This window comes from Macaca fascicularis, chromosome 2 (genome assembly GCF_037993035.2).
Source record: "Macaca fascicularis isolate 582-1 chromosome 2, T2T-MFA8v1.1".
Taxonomy (NCBI): Eukaryota; Metazoa; Chordata; class Mammalia; order Primates; family Cercopithecidae; genus Macaca; species Macaca fascicularis.
Window position 1 is genome coordinate 113834084 of NC_088376.1, and position 17605 is coordinate 113851688.

At 39.8% G+C, this 17605-nt stretch overlaps 1 protein-coding gene across 17 annotated transcripts in view; it reads left to right on the top strand.

Annotated features, from left to right (window-relative positions):
* DOCK3 (dedicator of cytokinesis 3) overlaps positions 1 to 17605 on the top strand; it is a 687722-nt gene that overhangs the window by 122058 nt on the left and 548059 nt on the right. The window lies entirely within an intron of this gene.

Sequence of the window (17605 nt, forward strand, 5' to 3'; positions counted from 1 at the left end):
TTTACAGCTTTTCCCTTAGTGGTTATCCTAGAGTTTGAAACATGCACTCCTTTTTGTTGTGTGTGTGTGTGTTTTTTTGAGATGGAGTCTCGCTCTGTCACCCAGACTGGAGTGCAGTGGTGCCATCTCGGCTCACTGCAGCTTCTGCCTCCGTGGCCTCAGCTTCCCGAATAGCTGGAACTACAGGTGTGTGCCACCACACCTTGCTAATTTTTGTATTTTTAGTAGAGACAAGATTTCACCATGTTGGCCAGGCTGGTCTCGGACTCCTGACCTCAAGTGATCTGCCTGCCTTGGCCTCCCAAAGTACTGGGATTACAGGCATGAGCCACTGCGCCCAGCCTTTTACCCTTTTCTTTTTTTTTTGAGATGGAGTCTCGCTGTGTCGCCCAGGCTGGAGTGCAGTGGCACAGTTTCTGCTCACTGTAACCTCTGCCTCCCAGGTTCAAGTGATTCTCCTGCCTCAGCCTCCTGAGTAGCTGGAATTACAGGCGTGTGCCACCATGCCCAGCTAATTTTTGTATTTTCAGTAGAGACGGAATTCACCATGTTGGTCAGATATGAGGTCAAACTCCTGACCTTGTGATCTGCCCGCCTCGGCCTCCCAAAGTGCTGAGATTACAGGCGTGAGGCACCGCACCTGGCCCCTTTTACCCTTTTCTTTTTTTTTTTTTAAAATTGTTATTATACTTTAAGTTCTAGGGTACATGTGCATAATGTGCAGGTTTGTTACATATGTATACTTGTGCCATGTTGCTGTACTGCACCCATCAACTCGTCAGCACCCATCAACTCGTCATTTACATCAGGTATAACTCCCAATGCAATCCCTCCCCCCTCCCCATGATAGGCCCCGGTGTGTGATGTTCCCCTTCCCAAGTCCAAGTGATCTCATTGTTCAGTTCCCACCTATGAGTGAGAACATGCAGTGTTTGGTTTTATGTTCTTGTGATAGTTTGCTAAGAATGATGGTTTCCAGCTGCATCCATGTCCCTACAAAGGACACAAACTCATGCTTTTTTATGGCTGCATAGTATTCCATGGTGTAGATGTGCCACATTTTCTTAATCCAGTCTGTCACTGATGGACATTTAGGTTGATTCCAAGTCTTTGCTATTGTGAATAGTGCCGCAATGAACATACGTGTGCATGTGTCTTTATAGCAGCATGATTTGTAATCATTTGGGTATATACCCAGTAATGGGATGGCTGGGTCATATGGTACATCTAGTTCTAGATCCTTGAGGAATCGCCATACTGTTTTCCATAATGGTTGAACTAGTTTACAGTCCCACCAACAGTGTAAAAGTGTTCCTATTTCTCCACATCCTCTCCAGCACCTGTTGTTTCCTGACTTTTTAATGATCGCCATTCTAACTGGTGTGAGATGGTATCTCATTGTGGTTTTGATTTGCATTTCTCTGATGGCCAGTGATGACGAGCATTTTTTCATGTGTCTGTTGGCTGTATGAATGTCTTCTTTTGAGAAATGTCTGTTCATATCCTTTGCCCACTTTTTGATGGGGTTGTTTGTTTTTTTCTTGTAAATTTGTTTGAGTTCTTTGTAGGTTCTGGATATTAGCCCTTTGTCAGATGAGTAGATTGCAAAAATTTTCTCCCATTCTGTAGGTTGCCTGTTCACTCTGATGGTAGTTTCTTTTGCTGTGCAGAAGCTCTTTAGTTTAATGAGATCCCATTTGTCAATTTTGGCTTTTGCTGCCGTTGCTTTTGGTGTTTTAGACATGAAGTCTTTGCCCATGCCTATGTCCTGAATGGTACTACCTAGGTTTTCCTCTAGGATTTTTATGGTATTAGGTCTAACATTTAAGTCTCTAATCCATCTTGAATTAATTTTCGTATAAGGAGTAAGGAAAGGATCCAGTTTCAGCTTTCTACTTATGGCTAGCCAGTTTTCCCAGCACCATTTATTAAATAGGGAATCCTTTCCCCATTTCTTGTTTCTCTCAGGTTTATCAAAGATCAGATGGCTGTAGATGTGTGGTATTATCTCTGAGGACTCTGTTCTGTTCCATTGGTCTATATCTCTGTTTTGGTACCAGTACCATGCTGTTTTGGTTACTGTAGCCTTGTAGTATAGTTTGAAGTCAGGTAGCGTGATGCCTCCAGCTTTGTTCTTTTGACTTAGGATTGTCTTGGAGATGCGGGCTCTTTTTTGGTTCCATATGAACTTTAAAGCAGTTTTTTCCAATTCTGTGAAGAAACTCATTGGTAGCTTGATGGGGATGGCATTGAATCTATAAACCTTGGGCAGTATGGCCATTTTCATGATATTGATTCTTCCTATCCGTGAGCATGGTATGTTCTTCCATTTGTTTGTGTCCTCTTTTATTTCACTGAGCAGTGGTTTGTAGTTCTCCTTGAAGAGGTCCTTTACATCCCTTGTAAGTTGGATTCCTAGGTATTTTATTCTCTTTGAAGCAATTGTGAATGGAAGTTCATTCATGATTTGGCTCTCTGTTTGTCTGTTACTGGTGTATAAGAATGCTTGTGATTTTTGCACATTCATTTTGTATCCTGAGACTTTGCTGAAGTTGCTTATCAGCTTAAGGAGATTTTGGGCTGAGACAATGGGGTTTTCTAAATATACAATCATGTCATCTGCAAAGAGGGGCAATTTGACTTCTTCTTTTCCTAACTGAATACCCTTGATTTCTTTCTCTTGCCTGATTGCCCTAGCCAGAACTTCCAACACTATGTTGAATAGGAGTGGTGAGAGAGGGCATCCCTGTCTTGTGCCAGTTTTCAAAGGGAATTTTTCCAGTTTTTGCCCATTCAGTATGATATTGGCTGTGGGTTTGTCATAAATAGCTCTTATTATTTTGAGATACGTTCCATCAATACCAAATTTATTGAGCGTTTTTAGCATGAAGGGCTGTTGAATGTTGTCAAAAGCCTTTTCTGCATCTATTGAGATAATCATGTGGTTCTTGTCTTTGGTTCTGTTTATATGCTGGATTATGTTTATTGATTTGCGAATGTTGAGCCAGCCTTGTATCCCAGGGATGAAGCCCACTTGATCATGGTGGGCTTGATCATGAAGCCCACTTGATAAGCTTTTTGATGTGCTGCTGAATCCGGTTTGCCAGTATTTTATTGAGGATTTTTGCATTGATGTTCATCAGGGATATTGGTCTAAAATTCTCTTTTTTTGTTGTGTCTCTGCCAGGCTTTGGTATCAGGATAATGTTGGCCTCATAAAATGAGTTAGGGAGGATTCCCTCTTTTTCTATTGATTGGAATAGTTTCAGAAGGAATGGTACCAGCTCCTCCTTGTACCTCTGGTAGAATTCAGCTGTGAATCCTTCTGGTCCTGGACTTTTTTTGGTTGGTAGGCTATTAATTATTGCCTCAATTTCAGAGCCTGCTATTGGTCTATTCAGGGATTCAACTTCTTCCTGGTTTAGTCTTGGAAGAGTGTAAGTGTCCAGGAAATTATCCATTTCTTCTAGATTTTCTAGTTTATTTGCGTAGAGGTGTTTATAGTATTCTCTGATGGTAGTTTGTATTTCTGTGGGGTCGGTGGTGATATCCCCTTTATCATTTTTAATTGCGTCTGTTTGATTCTTCTCTCTTTTCTTCTTTATTAGTCTTGCTAGCGGTCTGTCAATTTTGTTGATCTTTTCAAAAAACCAACTCCTGGATTCATTGATTTTTTGGAGGGTTTTTTGTGTCTTTATCTCCTTCAGTTCTACTCTGATCTTAGTTATTTCTTGCCTTCTGCTAGCTTTTGAATGCGTTTGCTCTTGCTTCTCTAGTTCTTTTAATTGTGATGTTAGAGTGTCAATTTTAGATCTTTCCTGCTTTCTCTTGTGGGCATTTAGTGCTATAAATTTCCCTCTACACACTGCTTTAAATGTGTCCCAGAGATTCTGGTATGTTGTATCTTTGTTCTCATTGGTTTCAAAGAACATCTTTATTTCTGCCTTCATTTCGTTATGTACCCAGTAGTCATTCAGGAGCAGGTTGTTCAGTTTCCATGTAGTTGAGCGGTTTTGATTGAGTTTCTTAGTCCTGAGTTCTAGTGTGATTGCACTGTGGTCTGAGAGACAGTTTGTTATAATTTCTGTTCTTGTACATTTGCTGAGGAGTGCTTTACTTCCAATTATGTGGTCAATTTTGGAATAAGTGTGATGTGGTGCTGAGAAGAATGTATATTCTGTTGATTTGGGGTGGAGAGTTCTATAGATGTCTATTAGGTCTGCTTGCTGCAGAGCTGAGTTCAATTCCTGGATATCCTTGTTAACTTTCTGTCTCGTTGATCTGTCTAATGTTGACAGTGGAGTGTTGAAGTCTCCCATTATTATTGTATGGGAGTCTAAGTCTCTTTGTAAGTCTCTAAGGACTTGCTTTATGAATCTGGGTGCTCCTGTATTGGGTGCATATATATTTAGGATAGTTAGCTCTTCCTGTTGAATTGATCCTTTTACCATTATGTAATGGCCTTCTTTGTCTCTTTTGATCTTTGATGGTTTAAAGTCTGTTTTATCAGAGACTAGTATTGCAACCCCTGCTTTTTTTTGTTCTCCATTTGCTTGGTAAATCTTCCTCCATCCCTTTATTTTGAGCCTATGTATATCTCTGCGTGTGAGATGGGTCTCCTGAATACAGCAGACTGATGGGTCTTGACTCTTTATCCAGTTTGCCAGTCTGTGTCTTTTAATTGGAGCATTTAGTCCATTTACATTTAAGGTTAATATTGTTATGTGTGAACTTGATCCTGCCATTATGATATTAACTGGTTATTTTGCTCGTTAGTTGATGCAGTTTCTTCGTAGCCTAAATGGTCTTTACATTTTGGCATGTTTTTGCAATGGCTGGTACCAGTTGTTCCTTTCTATGTTTAGTGCTTCCTTCAGGGTCTCTTGTAAGGCAGGCCTGGTGGTGACAAAATCTCTAAGCATTTGCTTATCTGTAAAAGATTTTATTTCTCCTTCACTGATGAAACTTAGTTTGGCTGGATATGAAATTCTGGGTTGAAAATTCTTTTCTTTAAGAATGTTGAATATTGGCCCCCATTCTCTTCTGGCTTGTAGAGTTTCTGCTGAGAGATCTGCTGTTAGTCTGATGGGCTTCCCTTTGTGGGTAACCCGACCTTTCTCTCTGCCTGCCCTTAAGATTTTTTCCTTCATTTCAACTTTGGTGAATCTGGCAATTACGTGTCTTGGAGTTGCTCTTCTCGAGGAGTATCTTTGTGGTGTTCTCTGTATTTCCTGGATTTGAATGTTGGCCTGCCCTACTAGGTTGGGGAAGTTCTCCTGGAATATATCCTGAAGAGTGTTTTCCAACTTGGTTCCATATTCCCCCTCACTTTCAGGCACCCCAATCAGACGTAGATTTGGTCTTTTTACATAATCCCATACTTCTTGCAGACTTTGTTCATTTCTTTTCCTTCTTTTTTCTTTTGGTTTCTCTTCTCACTTCGTTTCGTTCATTTGATCGTCAATCGCTGATACTCTTTCTTCCAGTTGATCGAGTCGGTTACTGAAGCTTGTGCATTTGTCACGTATTTCTCGTGTCATGGTTTTCATCTCTTTCATTTTGTTTATGACCTCTGCATTAATTACTCTAGCCATCAATTCTTCCACTTTTTTTCAAGATTTGTAGTTTCTTTGCACTGGGTATGTAATTCCTCCTTTAGCTCTGAGAAGTTTGATGGACTGAAGCCGCCTTCTCTCATCTCATCAAAGTCATTCTCTGTCAAACTTTGATCCGTTGCTGGCAATGAGCTGCGCACCTTTGCCGGGGGAGATGCGCTCTTATTTTTTGAATTTCCAGCTTTTCTGCCCTGCTTTTTCCCCATCTTTGTGGTTTTATCTGCCTCTGGTCTTTGATGATGATGGTGACGTACTGATGGGGTTTTGGTGTAGGTGTCCTTCCTGTTTGATAGGTTTCCTTCTAACAGTCAGGGCCCTCAGCTGTAGATCTGTTGGAGATTGCTTGAGGTCCACTCCAGACCCTGTTTGCCTGGGTGTCAGCAGCAGAGGCTGCAGAAGATAGAATATTTCTGAACAGCGAGTGTACCTGTCTGATTCTTGCTTTGGAAACTTCCTCTCAGGGGTGTACTCCACCCTGTGAGGTGTGGGGTGTCAGACTGCCCCTAGTGGGGGATGTCTCCCAGTTAGGCTACTCAGGGGTCAGGGACCCACTTGAGCAGGCAGTCTGTCCCTTCTCAGATCTCAACCTCCGTGTTGGGAGATCCACTGCTCTCTTCAAAGCTGTCAGACAGAGTCGTTTGCGTCTGCAGAGGTTTCTGCTGCGTTTGTTATTGTTTACTGTGCCCTGTCCCCAGAGGTGGAGTCTACAGAGACAGGCAGGTTTCCTTGAGCTGCTTTTGTGTAAAATTTTCAGTGCAAATAATGGAAAGAGGATTTTGAATGTAGACCTTTTGAATAATTACATTTTTCTATTTTGTGGCTGAATTCTCTTACAAGTTTCTTATTTTTACAAGTGGTTGGCACTTTGTTTCCTGCCTATCATTAGTTATATAACTGGAAAAGGGATCCAGAATTGGGTGAACTCCATATATTTTTATTGATTCAACAAAGGGAGAAAAAAATCAGTATTTTAAAAAGATTGTGGATTTTGTTTTTGGCTCTTGAATTTACAGTTGGTTGCTTAAATGATATCTAAAGTGGGTCCTCGTGCAAGTCTTCACAAAGAACCATAGTTTGTTATTAAATTACTTTAAATCATGGAATGGAATGGGAGAGAATTTGTGCTTATCTTCTACCTGTCTCTACTTCCTCTGCAGCTATTAGCCAGGTATTGGATATAAATACATTTTCATTTTTTCCTTTCATCAGTGAGGAATATATGTTAAACCTTTGGAATAAAAAACTTTAATCTTTGAAACTTCTTGTCAAAGGGGTATTTTTTTGTTGGACTGCATTTGATCCTTTTGATCTGGTTTGAATGGTTTGCACCTGGAATCTTTGTAAAGGATTGCTGATTGTTGACTGTCACATAGCCTGATCTGTATAGAGGCTTCATTCTTTTAGGTTCACACTGCCGACACTGTTCTGTAGCTTCTCTGTCAGCACCAATTGTTGTGGTACTGTTGGCTCTTTGGGATAGTATAGCCTCACTTGCATTGAGTGACTGGCAAGGGCATTTCACCATCTAAATAAGAATGCATATTATTTTTATTTTTTTCAAGTGAAAGGAAGTTTATTAGGAAAATAGAGGAATGAAAGAATGGCTACTCCACAGGCAGAGCAGCCCTCCTGGTTGACTGTTTTTATGGCTATTTCTTGATTATATGCTAAACAAGGGTAGATTATTCGTGAATTTTCTAGGAAAGGGGTGGGCAATTCCTGGAACTGAGGGTTCCTCCCCTTTTTAAACCATATAGGATAACTTCCTGACATTGCCATGACATTTGTACACTATCATGGCACTGGTGGGCATGTCTTTTAGCATGCGAATGCATTATAATTAGCATATAATGAGCAGTGAGGACAACCAGAGGTCACTTTCATTGCCATCTTGGTTTTGGTGGGTTTTGGCTGGCTTCTTTACTGCAACCTGTTTTTTTGTTTTTATTTTTTAAAATTATACTTGAAGTTCTGGGATACATGTGCAGAATTGTTACATAGGTGTATGCGTGCCATGGTGGTTTGCTGCACTCATCAACCTGTCATCTACATTAGGTATTTCTCCTAATGCTGTCCCTCCCGTAGTCCTCCACCCACCGACATGCCCTGGTGTGTGATGTTACCCTCCCTATGTCCATGTGTTCTTATTGTTCATCTCCACTTATGAGTGAGAAGATGCAGTGTTTAGTTTTCTGTTCCTGTATTAGTTTGCTGAGAGTGATGGTTTCCAGCTTCATCTATGTCCCTGCAAAGGGCAGGAACGCATCCTTTTTTATGGCTGCATAGTATTCTATGGTGTATATATGTGTGCCACATTTTCTTTATCCAGTTTATCATTGATGGGCATTTGAGTTGATTCCAAGTCTTTGCTATTGTGAATAGTGCTGCAATAAACATATGTATGCATGTGTCTTTATAGTAGAATGATTTATAATCCTTTGGGTATATACTCAGTAATGGGATTGCTAGGTCAAATGGTATTTCTGGTTCTAGATCTTTGAGGAATCACCATACTGTCTTCCACAATGGTTGAACTAATTTATGCTCCCACCAACAGTATAAAAGTCTTCCTATTTTTCCACATCCTCTCCAGCATCTGTTGTTTCCTGACTTTTTAATGATCACCATTCTAACTGGTATGAGATGGTATCTCATTATGGTTTTGATTTGCATGTCTTTAATGACCAGTGATGATTAGCTTTTTTTCATATGTTTGTTGGCTGCGTAAATGTCTTCTTTTGAGAAATGTCTGTTCATATCCTTTGCCGACTTTTTGATGAGGTTGTTTCAACAAACCTGACAAAAACAAGCAATGGAGAAAGGATTCCCTATTTAATAAATGGTGTTGGGAAAACTGGCTAGCCATATGCAGAAAATAGAAACTGGACCCCTTCTTTACATCTTGTACAAAAATTAGCTCAAGACGGATTAAAGACTTAAACGTAAGCCCTACAACCATAAACACCCTAGAAGAAAACCTAGGCAATACCATTCAGGACATAGACATGGGCAAAGACTTCATGACTAAAATACCAAAAGCAATGGCAACAAAAGCCAGAATTGACAAATGTGATCTAATTAAACTAAAGAGCTTCTGTACAGCAAAAGAAAGTATCATCAGAGTGAACAGGAAGCCTATAGAATGGGAGAAAATTTTTGCAATCTACCCATCTGACCGCGGTCTGATATCCAGAATCTATAAGGAACTTAAACAGATTTACAAGAAAAGTGCAGCCTGTTTTATTTTTTTATTTTTATTTTTTAATTTTTATTTTATTTTATTTTATTTTTGAGACGGAGTCTCGCTATGTCACCCAGGCTGGAGTTCAGTGGCCGGATCTCAGCTCACTGCAAGCTCCGCCTCCCGGGTTTACACCATTCTCCTGCCTCAGCCTCCGAGTAGCTGGGACTACAGGCGCCCGCCACCTCGCCCGGCTAGTTTTTTTTTTTGTATTTTTTAGTAGAGACGGGGTTTCACCGTGTTAGCCAGGATGGTCTCAATCTCCTGACCTCGTGATCCACCCGTCTCGGCCTCCCAAAGTGCTGGGATTACAGGCTTGAGCCACCGCGCCTGGCCAGCCTGTTTTATTAGCAAGGTCTTTGTGACCTGTATCTTGTGCTGACTTCCTGTCTCATCCTGTGACTTAGAATTCCTAAACTCCTGGGAATGCAACCCAGTAGGTCTCAGCCTTATTTTACCTAGCCCCTATTCGAGATGGAGTTGGTCTTATTCAAACACCTCTGACGTATTTTTCTTCTCCCTTTTACAAGGGAACTCTTAATCCTAAGGTTAGTAGAGGGATGAAGATCCATCTTCTGTAACTTCTTCAGGCTGAATAGGGGCGGTGATATTCCTGCCTAACTCTCAGGGTCCCTTGTATTCATGTTAGAGAGGAACTCAGTCAGAAAGCATTGGTATGTCGAGGGCCATTCATAACTGTGAGTTTGAAGAAAGGTGATATCTGGAGGATTAACAAGTCTTCAATTTTAAGAAAACATTCGGTAAGCTTATCATGCATTCCTATACAAAGAGTATAACAGCAATATATTCCACAACAGTAAAGCAAAATAAGTAAAATTATCCCAAGTAAACTAAATAAGAAAGCTTTTCATGAACTGGGCAGTTGTTGGAACCAAGCTGATATGGGGTTGCTAGCTGATGCCAATGTGTGCCCAGAATTAGAATATTGATCTATATGTTTGCATTAGTCATCCCTCTCTTTCTTCTGAGCAGCAGTCAGAGATCACTGGTTGGTTCACAGGATAAGCAGGGTTAGTCTAAAATGCAGATAAAACTTCGAAACAACTGATGAGACTAGAATCTAATCAGGCATACCGTAGTTCTTGAAACATTTTTTTTTCTTTAGTCTTCCATTTTTACTAAAGACAAATTGTAATAGGACCAATTTGTTTGCAAAAATAAGCCTTATTCTTATACTTGGCCTGATTATTTGTTTAAAGTGTAGCAAGAATAATTATTTGTCACATAGACTTTTTAAATAGGCTTTGATGGAACTGTGTTCCATAAGAAATCTCAGATAAGATTTTTTTTAAAGCCAAGCCCAGCCATTTGTTTGTGTACCCTCAAATACCTATGAATTGGGTAAACGCATCTCCTCTTGAGGTCTCAAGACTATTTGGGGCCCCTGGACCTTTCAGAAAGTGACATTCTTTACTTACCAGAGGTCAGTCCTGTACAGTGACTGTGTAGGCAAGGTATGAGGTCGGTTTTCCCATGGGGCTTTCATGGCTCTGTATGTCAAATTTGATTCCTTAAAGGAAAGCACACCATTCCAGTCAAAACCTTGGTAAAATAACCAGTTTCTCCAATTGTGTCTTGTTGCAAAAGAAAACATTCTTACTGCACTTATGCAAATAACTATATTGCCATAAATTAAGAATACTCACAAATAGTTTGCAAATTCTGGAGAAATCAGGTAGAGAGAAACAAATATGCTCCAAATTTTATTCACAGGAGTATACTTAATGGTTAAAAACTGTAAGTAGCTCAAAAGAAAAGTTTTCTTGACTCTAAAAAACAAAACAAAGGATCAGCAACATTTTAAGCAAAGTCAAAAAGATTACTTTGAACTTTTTAGTTTAGTCCTTGCAGTTAACTCCTCTTCTGCTTGATATTCATGAACATTTCAGCTCTCCAGGAGAGTCCTGAAAGTTTTTTCTGCATTCTGATGTTGCAATCTCCAAACTTACCAGAAACCTACATTCAAGAGCACCTGTCAAAGTTCTATAGCTAATTATAAACCTTGAAGAGATTTTTTTCAAGGGATCAAAACAAGAAAACAATTGTTTTTGAAGAGAATTAAAGCAAGAAAACAATTGTTCGTGGATGACCAAATTCTTTAGGGAAGCCCCTATTAAAGCTATATTTGACTAGGAGTTTTAGTTACTTCTGTGGCATTCAACAATTTTACATAACAATTATAATTATTAATAACACATGCTAAGTCATATCAGGCTTATAGGAGTTTTTCATAATTTTGGGACACATACTAATAACATTAACACAAATGTATCCCCAAGAAAGCCAAACACCATTCCTTATTTGACAGTGCTTTCTGTATGGTTTGTATACCAAATAAGCCGAATATGTCATTTTTGGACCTTAGGTGACCTAATAGCTAAAACATTAAGTCAGAGAAAGTCATACTTTATAATTTGATTTTGGAAAGTTTGTCAAATATCAAAGTTTTAAGACACTTCATATTATAAAATAGAGTTCCATGTCACTATAAGTCATTAATTTAGCCAAAATGATAACTCAAACATTTAAAAAAGGCAGAAACTAAGAGGGAAGACTTAGCTTTCCAAAGTGTCTTTTTTCTTTCTCTTCTTTTTCCTGTAGTTATTCAAAAGGAGCAAACAAAAATCCTTCATTATTTTTTATTTTTTATTTTTTTTGAGACGGAGTCTTGCTCTGTCACCCAGGCTGGAGTGCAGTGGCACTATCTCGGCTCACTGCACGCTCTGCCTTCCGGGTTCACGCCATTCTCCTGACTCAGCCTCCTGAGTAACTGGAACTATAGGTGCCCGCCACCACACCTGGCTGATTTTTTGTATTTTTAGTAGAGACGGGGTTTCACCATTCACAGGATGTTCTCTATCTCCTGACCTCATGATCCGCCTGCCTCGGCCTCCCAAAGTGCTGTGATTACAGGTGTGACCCAACGCTCCCGACCCCTTCATTATTTTTTAATGTAACATGAAAATCTCGTTCAAGACAGAAAGCTGTATTTCACCCTTGCATTAGTGTACTATTAATGTCACACCCAATTCTTAAAACCTTATAGACAATTCTATTCAATCTTAATCACTTTGACCATAAGGTAGATTCTCATAAACCTTTTTTATAACTGTTTACAAATTTTTGTTACAGAAGGCAGGTTAGTGCTCTGAGAAAACCCTGTTGTACGTTTATTCCATTGTTCACACACAGACTTTTTTTACAAGATTAATTTTTCACAAATGTTTCACAACTTGCACAAATCTTCAGCTATATCCTATCTAACTTAAAACAATCATTTAACCCTTTAATCTAGGCAAAACTACCTCACATTCACATGCCTTTTTATAATCTTTTACCAAATCACATATCACTTTCTTTACACATCTTGCATGCAAAACTGTTTTTATTTCCCAAAGATTACTTAAGTCACATGAACTAAAAGGCATTGCACTTTTTACTTTTCTGACAAAATATTTAAGTGCTTATTACCTTTAAACCAATTAATCAAAATCACAGTCTTCAAACTTACCAGACACCTCCATTCAAGAGCACCTGTCAAAGTTATATAGCTGACTATAAAACATCTTTTTAATAGGATCAAAACAAGACAACAATTGTTCATGGATGACAAAATTCCTTAGGGCAGCCTCTATTAAAGCCTCATATCACACATACAACACATATAAACACACAGACAGAAGAAGATCCAGTACTTGTAAGATTTTTTTTATTCGCCAGTTTTTAGGTTTCTCTTTAAAGTATGCAGTTTTTAGGGACTAATAAGCAGGCACAACTGGAAGGCAAAACAGATTAACAAAACCCAAAATTAAGGGTTCCATTTTTGTAGCAGATTCTGGATCCCCAAAAGAAAAACATTATGGAACAAGACAGTGCAATGATTTTACTGTGCATTTCATTGCAAAGCAACCCAAAGCCAATCAGCTCATTCTGTGATTAACCCAACCCCATGAGATCTTATCTCTCTCAGTTGTGGGAGAGGGATATCTTCATTCCTTCCAGGTTGCCAAGAGCTTGCTTCTCTTATCCAAACATGCAAAGAGCCAAGTATCCCCCCATAACTGCAGTAGCCATTGCTAAAAATATATTTCCTCCCAAAGTATATTTTGGTTATCACACCCCAAAGTTCTCTCATAATGTGAAGTAATTTCTGATACACCCAAAAGTAAAAAACATCAGATAACACAATGCAAAACAGAACAGAGCCTTAGATTCTGAGAGGGATCTGTCACTTCTAATTCCCAGGGATCCCATTGTGGAGGATGGTGGCTGTCTTCTGACAGCTCCACTAGGCAGTGCCCCAGTGGGGACTCCGTGTGGAGACTCTTACTCCATCTTTCCCTTCTGCACTGCCCTAGCAGAGGTTCTCCATGAAGGCTCTGCCCCTGCAGCAGACTTCTGCCTGGACTCCCAGGCATTTTCATGCATCTTCTGAAATCTAGGCGGAGGTTCCTAAACCTCAATTCTTGTCTTCTACATACCCAGAGGGCCAATACCACATAGAAGCTGCCAAGGCATAGAGCTTCCACCCTCTGAAGCAGTGGCCTGAGCTGTAACTTTCACCTTCTGGAGCAATGACCTGAGGTGTACCTTTAGTCATGGCTGGAGCTGAAGCAGCTGGGACACAGGGCACCAAGTCCTCAGGCTGCACACAGCAGTGGGGCCCTGGACCTTGCCCAGGAAACCATTTTTCCCTCCTAGGCCTCTGGGACTGTGATGAAAGGGGCTGCCATGAAGGTCTCTGACATGCCCTGGAGACGTTTTCCTCATTGTCTTGGTGATTAACATTTGGCTTCCCATTACGTTGCAAATTTCTGCAGCAGGCTTGAATTTCTCCCCCGAAAATGGATTTTTCTTTTCTACCACATCAGATTTTCCAAACTTTTATGCTAAGTTACACTCTTGAAAATGCTTTGCTCTTTAGAAATTTCTTCGGCCAGATACCCTAAATCATCTCTCTCAAGTTCAAAGTTTCATAGATCTCTAGGGCAGGGGCAAAATGCCACCAGTCTCTTTGCTAAACTATAGCAAGAGCCACCTTTATTCCAATTCCCAACAAGTTCCTCATCTCTATCTGAGACCACCTCAGCCTGGACTTCATTGTCAATATCACTATCAGCATTTTGGTCAAAATCATTCAACAAGTCTCTCAGAAGTTTCAAACTTTCCCACATCTTTCTGTCTTCTGAGCCCTCAGTCTCTAGGAAGTTCCAGACCTTTCCACATTTTCCTGTCTTCTTCTGAGCCCTCCAAACTGTTCCAGCCTCTGCCTGTTATCCAGTTCCAAAGTTGCTTCCACATTTTTGGTTATCCTTATAGCAGCACCCTACACTCTGCAGTATGAATTTAGTGTATTAGTCTGTTCTCATGCTGCTATGAAGAAATACCCAGGACTGGGTAATTTATAAAGAAAAGAGGTTTAATTGACTCAGTTCTGCATGGCTGGGGAGGCCTCAGGAAACTTATAATCATGGTGGAAGGGGAAGCAAACACGTCCTTCTTCATATGGCAGCAAGTGAGAGAAGTGCTGAGCAAAGGGGAGAAAGCTCCTTATAAAACCTTCAGATCTCATGGGAACTCACTGTCATGAGAACACCATGGGAGTAACCGCCCCCAGATTCAGTTACCTCACACTGGGTCCCTCCCCCAGCATGTGGGGGTTAGACTTGAGATTACAATTCAAGATGATACTTGGATGGGGACAGAGAGCCAGACCATATTAGTGGGGAGATGGGGGGAAACTTCTCTCTTGTTTATTTAAATAGGATGATTGAGGATGGCCTTTCTGAGAAGATAACATTTGGGCAGAGAACAGATGGAAATGAGGAAGCAATCCTGAGATATTCTGGGTAGAAGGGGTTTGGGGAGGGGAAGAATAGTCCAGAAATATGATGCAAAAAGTATAAAGGTGCTGAGGCGGGAGCCAGCTTAGTAAGTTGAAGGAATTGCAGAGAGACTATTATGGTTGCAGTGGATGGATGGGATGGGGAGAAGCAGAGAGAGTGGTGGACGTTGAGATCGGCAGAGGCTCTAATAAAGGGTTTGGATTTTATTTTGATCTGGGATGCTTTTGGAGAGTTTAGAGCAGAGGAGTAACTGAGGCTCAAAAACTTAAACTTTTCTTTTGGAATGTGAAGTTAATACCCAAACCGTTTCCAGTAATTCTTTCATTTCCATACATTTGGGTAAAGTGGAAAAAGTCTGTGTTTCTTGCAATCATGCTGTGAGTAACATGCCCCTAGCTTAGAAGTTAGAGAGTTGCAGCAAGTTACTGAGGAAGGGAAGAGCTGGTATTTATAGGTAGAAGGGATAGAAGACCAATAGAGAACTTTTGGAGGCAATACTTGTTTAGCATTTTATAGAATTCAATTATATTTTTCTGACTTAAAGTTAGACATAAATCTTTATAAACTTGAGTGTTGTGAGAATGCCTTCCTTTCTTTAATTTCTACAAAAATTTATATCTGAAAATGTTAGAGTATAAAACTTTGCCTTAACCTTAAGTTCCTAGTAGTAATCAAACCAGCAGATGTTTTACTCACCAAATGAGACTCTGATGTGTTCTTCGGTTAAATGCATATGATGACATTGAAATTGATGAAGACTCAGACAATCTGAACATCAAGGGGAGTTTCACTTTCTTTGCTAGTATTCTGAAATTTTGGAAAGTCAAGATATTAATGATGAAAATGAAAGGGGAGAATATAATTGCAGAGGTAGATTGTCCAGAGTTCTTGGACAGTAGGTAGATTGACATTTGGAAAATACTTCATTGTACTGGTTCATGAAAAGCATATATTTCCTGTTGATTCATAATGATTTGGGAGATATTTTAGTTGTTTCTTTGAGAGCTTATGAACTTTTTTATTTCTTATGTGAGAAACAAAAATAATGAGTTGTTCTTCCTTTTCTCTTTTCCTTACTGTCTTCAATTCTTCTTAGTCATGGAATGGATAAATTTGGCAAAGCTTGTAGCAGAGTTTCGGGTTTAAGAAAAGGTGATGGCTGAAGTTCACTGAGCAGAATTCTCATGCGCACCTTATAATGGTGGCATCCCTTAGAAATGATAATGTGGTTTTGAAACTACTTAGTGGTTGTCAGGGCTGGGGGAAGAGGATGGGGAGGAGAGTTGACTACAAGAGAGCATGGTGTCACATTTGCGTTATCATTATATGGTGTTAAATGTATCCATAGTATGCGTTTAAGATTCCTTCAGTGTCTTCTCATGGCTTGTTAGCTCATTTCTTTTTGTCTCTGAATAACATTCCATTGAATGGATGTGCCACAGTTGATTTATTCACTCATCTGCTGAAGAATGACGTCTTAGATGCTTTTGAGTTTTGGCAGAAAGTATGATAAAGCTGCTGTAAACATCAATTTGTAGTTTTTTTGTGTGGATGTAAGTTTTCAACTCATTTGAGTAAATATAAGGAATGGATTGCTCAATCATATGGTAACAATATGTTTAGTTTTGTTAGAAACTGCCAAACTGTCTTCCAGAGTGCCTTGTACCATTTTGGATTTCCATCAACAGTGAATGAGAGAGTTCCTTTTGCTTTATGTCTTCACCAGCATTTGGTTTGGGTCAGTGTTCTGGATTTTGGCCATTGTGATAAGGCATGCAGTGGTATCTCATTGTTGTTTTCATTTGCAATTGCTTAATCACACAGTGATGTTGAGCATCTTCTCATATTCTTATTTGTCATCCTGTATCTTTGGTGAAGTGTCTGTTTAGATGTTTTGCTTATTTTTTAATTGGGCTCTTTTCTTTTCTTTCTTTCTTTCTTTTTTCTTTTTCTTTTTGAAACGGAATCTCATTCTGTTGCCTAGGCTGGAGTGCACTGGTGTGATCTCTGCTCACTGCAATCTCAGCCTCTTAGGTTCAAGTGATACTCCTGCCTTAGCCTCCTGAGTAGTTGGGATTACAGGCATGCACCACTATGCCCGGCTACTTTTTTTTGTATTTTTAGTAGAGATGGGGTTTCACCATGTTGCTCAGGCTGGTATCCACCTGCGCCTGGCCTCTTTTTTTTTTTTTTTTTTTTTTTTAGGTGGAGTCTCACTCTGTCACCCAGGCTGGAGTACAATGACACCATCTCAGCTCACCGCAACCTCCACCTCCTGGGTTCAAGTGATTCTCCTGCCTCAACCTGCTGAGTAGCTGGGATTACAAGCGCATGCCACCATGCCTGGCTAATTTTTGTATTTTTAGTAGAGATGGGGTTTCACCATGTTGGTCAGGCTGGTCTCAAACTCCTAACCTCATGATCTGCCCACCTCAGCCTCCCAAAGTGCTGGGATTACAAGTGTGAGCCACTGCACCTGGCCGGGCTGTTTATTTTCTTGTTGAGTTTTAAGAGTTCTTTGTGTATTTTGGATAACATTCCTTTATCAGATAGGTGTTTTGTAAATATTTTCTCCCAGTTTGTGGCTTGTCATTTTATTTTCTTAACAATTGCCTTTCACAGAGGAGTTTTTAATTTTAATGAAGCTCTGTGTATCAATTATTTCTTCCATGGATCATGCTTTTGGTGTTGTAGTTAAAAAGTCATTGCTGTACTCAAGATTACTTAGATTTTCTCCTATGTTATCTTGTTGGAGTTTTGTAGTTTTGCATTTTACGTTAAGGTCTATGATCCATTTTGAGTTTATTTTTGTGACTAGAGTAATATCTGTGCATAGATTCATTTTTTTGCATATGGATGTCCAGTTGTTCCAGCACCATTTG